Here is a 4,336-nt window from a genome sequence, read left to right as displayed (position 1 = left end):
TAAAAGGTTTATCACATCACCTGAGAGTAGCATCAATCAATAAAGAAAAAGTAAACAGTGGTGGTGACCAACATTCAACAGCCTCCGAGCATTCCTTAGAGGTTTCAGCCATCTCAGTTATGAGTTGTCTTATAACAGAAGAAATAAAGCAAAAGCATAATCACCTCATAGGGAAATATAAAAAAATACTGTTAATTTCACCAAGAATTTGAAAGCAATTCTGTTTTCGTAGATAACTAAAATGGAGTTTTTAAAGTTTTAATTATTCTTGCTGCGAAAAAAATGCTCACAGTAACATTAATCTTTAAAGATAAACACTGCTTATTTAACATGTTTGGAAACCTGAACCACATTTTCAATTGCCAGTAGTTATGCTTTGTTCTTGGTAGGAACATTTTTGTTTCTTCTCTTTTAATTCTGATTATAAGCCCTGGCTACATTGACTCCTGTAGTAGCAAAATTGATCTCGAGGAAAGCCCTGGTGTTCCTCATGAGAATCAAGATTCTTTGTGGCAGTTGATAAATTGTTTTCCAACAATGCCTGAGCTGCATCAATATCATATTCAAGCATCAAGTTAGCCCCCAACCACAGGCCCAGTTTTTCAGTAGGAGCAACTGAAGTCTTGTAGTCCAAGTTACCTGCCAGTAAGAATCTGGTCTTCATTGAATTGGTAGACTCTCTCGTTTTGCATGTATTATAGAATTTCTAAAGTCTGTTTAATCTCAGGAATCTGATCTTTTAGCCTCTCCCCCATCTTTTTGCAAAGTTGAGTTCCATAGATTTACACTTCTAATATTGTTAATCTGGCTCCTTTAGTGCTGTATCTGCAGTCTCATTTCCAGGATGCTTCATAAAGGGATCTGTGCCTTCCACAAACACTGCTTCAGAAGTCTTGGTGGAAACTCCAGCTGCAGCTTCTAAGTAACATCCCTCCTTAGCCTTGGCCATCTTGAGAAGGCTGCCAGTTCTTTTCTAATGAGAGACAGAAGGGGAGTGGATATGGATGGAGGGGTGCTGGGAGAAACTGGGGGGCAGAGGGGAGGAAACTAATCAGGGTATATTATTTGAGGAAAAAAGTAAAAAAAAATAAAAGGAAAAGAAGTAAAAAATGTTGTTTCATTGATTATTTGTATTGTTTTTGTTTGTTTATGTGTTATTTTATTGACTTCAGCCCCATGTTTGATTATTTTTTTGCAGTTCTTTTGGGTGTGACTTTTTTTTTTTGTTTAGCATTTCATGTGTGCTATTAAGTTGGTAGTATGAGATGTCTTCTTATTTACTATATTTTATTATATTTTATTTCATTTTATTTTATATAAGCATTGTCTTTTATAACTGACCCCAAAAATTCCACCAAAGAACTCCTGATCCTGATAAACAACTTCAGCAAAATGACTAGATATAAAATTAACTCAAACAAATCAGTAGCCTTCCTGTACTCAAAGGATAAACAAGCTGAGAAAGAAATTAGGGAAATGACATCCTTCACAATAGTCACAAATAATACAAAATACCTTGGTTTTACTCTAACCAAGCAAGGGGAAGATCTATATGACAAGAACTTCAAGCCTCTGAAGAAAGAAATGAAAGAAGATCTCAGAAGACGGAAAGATCTCCAATGCTCATGGATTGACAGGTTTAATATAGTAAAAATGGCCATCTTGTATAAAGCAATCTACAGATTCAATGATATCTCCATCAAAATTCCAACTCAATTCTTCATAAAGAAAGAGAAAAATTTAAATTTATCTAGAATAACAAAAAACCCAGGATAGCTAAAACTATTCTTAACAATAAAAGAACTTCTAGCAGAATCAACATCCCGGACCTCAAGCTACCCTATAGAGCAATAGTGATAAAAAACAACAACAACAACAAAAAAAAAAACTGCACAGTATTGGTACAGCGCCAGGCAGGTAGATGAATGGAATAGAACTGAAGACCCAGAAATGAACTCTTACACCTATGGTCACTTGATCTTTGACAAAGGAGCTAAAACCAACCAGTGAAAAAAAGACAGCATTTTCAACAAATGATGTTGGGTTAACTGGCAGTCAACATCTATCAGGATGCAAACTGATCCATTCTTATCTCCCTGTACAAAGCTTAAGTCCAAGTGGATCCAGGACTTCCTCATAAAACCAGATACACTGAATCTAATAGAAGAGAAAGTGGGGAAGAACCTGGAGCACATGGCCACAGGGGAAATTTTTCTGAATAGAACACCAATAGTTTATGTTCTAAGAACAAGAACTGACAAGTGGGACCTCATAAAATTGCAAAGCTTCGGTAAGGTAAAGGACATTATCAATAAGACAAAATGGCAACCAACGGATTGGGAAAACATCTTTACCAATCCTACATCTAATAGAGAACTAATAGCCAATATATACAAAGAACTCAAGAAGTTAGACTCCAGAGAATCAAATAACCCTATTAAGATTGGGGTACAGAGCTAAACAAAGATTTCTCAACTGAGGAATACCGGATGGCTGAGAAACATCTAAAGAAAAGTTCAGCATCATTAATCATCAGGGAAATGCAAATCAAAACAACCCTGAGATTCCATCTCATACCAGTAAGAATGGCCAAGATCAAAAACTCAGGGGACAGCAAATGCTGGAGAGAATGTGGAGAAAGAGGAACACTCCTTCATTGCTGGTGGGACTACAAGCTGGTAAAACCACTCTGGAAATCACTGAGCATAGGGTCCCCAATGGAGAAGCTAGAGAAAGGACCTAAGAAGCTGAAGAGATTTCAGCCCTGCAGGAGGAACAATAGTGTGCACCAACCAGTACCCCCAGAGCACCCAGGCACTAAAGCATCAACTAAAGAGTTGATATCTGGTCTTGTCTGGTTGGTGGCTGTTTTGTTCTTGGTATTTGGTGCCTTTTTTGGTTCTTAGGAATGTGTTTCCTATGTTTTTCCTGGTGGGGAATTCTTCTAGGATCCTGCTAAGTGTGACCACTGAGGGCTCCAGGTAAAATGTGCTTCTATGTGTTGGTGGCTGAAAGTTAAAATGTGGCTGATGGGGGAGGTGCAGTGTGCTGATAAAGTTCATAGGAGAGAGGAAAGCAAAGTGTTCTGCCAAAATCTGCTTAGTCCCCTGGGAATGAGGTAGAGAGTGAGGAGAGACCACAGCAGGAAATCTGCTACAGGGCTGTGGATGAAGCTGGAGAATAGATATGGAGGAGAGGAGTTATAGTGATCTGTGTGCCTTCCTGGCTACATTGGTAGGCATGGCTAGTGGGTTCCCAGGAATGCTTGCTGGAGTTTGGTAACTGGGAAAACAGCATGGATGAAGAGGAAGTTTGGAGATACTGTGTGGTCTGCCTGAGGCAGGTAGGAGAGGAGGTAGAGTCCAGAACAGGAGGTCTGCTACATAGTTGGCATGCAACTGAGTGATTGGATTTTAAGGGGAGGAGGGAGAAGTGAAAATACCCAGTTAGGCTAGATTCGCTTGCCAGACTGGTTTGAAGGTTCCCAGCAAATGCCCATTGGAGTTGGAGGTTGGATAAAGCTATGAGTAGGGGAAGTGGGTTTGGAGAAGATGATCTGAGTGATATATGGGAGGGAGGTGGCTGAGGTGGGTGGGGCTGCAGCCAGTGCTCATCAACAGAACTGGGAATCAGACTGAGAGAATGGATTTGGAAGAGGGAAGGAGGAAGCAGAGATCTGCAGGCAGCCTACCTGCTTTCCTGGTGAGAATGCGCTGTTCCAGTTTCTTAAATGGAACTTGTAAAGTGCCAAACGCCTTTTCCTTCTGAACCTTTTGCCCTACTGATTTTTAGTGACTAATATGGAAAACAACAGAATCTTACAAATAAGTAACTATAATTTTACTGTGAGCAGAATACCGCACTTAAGACTTTTTAAATGAGTTATCACAATGAACTTTGTCTTTTACTCTGCATTCAAAATGTCAATTATGGAATGGTGGAAAAACCATCTTTCAAGATGAGATTTCTCTCTAAATCAGTGGTTCTCAACTTAAGGGTCACTGCTTCTCTGGCAAACCTCTATCTCCAAAAATATTTATATTACAATTCATAACTGTAGCAAAATACAGTTACAAAGTAGCAATGAAAATAATTTTATGGTTGGGAGTCATCACAACACAAGGGAATATATTAAAGTCTTGCTGCATTAGGAAGGTTGATAACTATAGTTCTAAATAATAAATTGCATTCATAAAAATCAAAATCATATCAGAACATGACATAAAGCAAACCAGATATTAGTAGTTTGTTGTTAGTATAGTTGCTAATTAATAATCCAATTATCTCAATCTAAGGTTTGTTTTTTTTATTAGAGTCAATTCATTGAAATTAGTAA

At 38.4% G+C, this 4,336-nt stretch overlaps 1 pseudogene; it reads right to left on the bottom strand.

Moving 5' to 3' along the window:
- Positions 1 to 369: 369 nt before the first annotated feature.
- LOC127682426 (prefoldin subunit 3-like) lies at positions 370 to 949 on the bottom strand (annotated as a pseudogene).
- Between the last annotated feature and the right edge of the window lie 3,387 nt (positions 950 to 4,336).

Source organism: Apodemus sylvaticus, chromosome 4 (assembly GCF_947179515.1).
Source record: "Apodemus sylvaticus chromosome 4, mApoSyl1.1, whole genome shotgun sequence".
Taxonomy (NCBI): domain Eukaryota; kingdom Metazoa; phylum Chordata; class Mammalia; order Rodentia; family Muridae; genus Apodemus; species Apodemus sylvaticus.
Note: the sequence above shows the minus strand (reverse complement) of the source record. Positions and strands in the feature narration are given on the sequence as shown.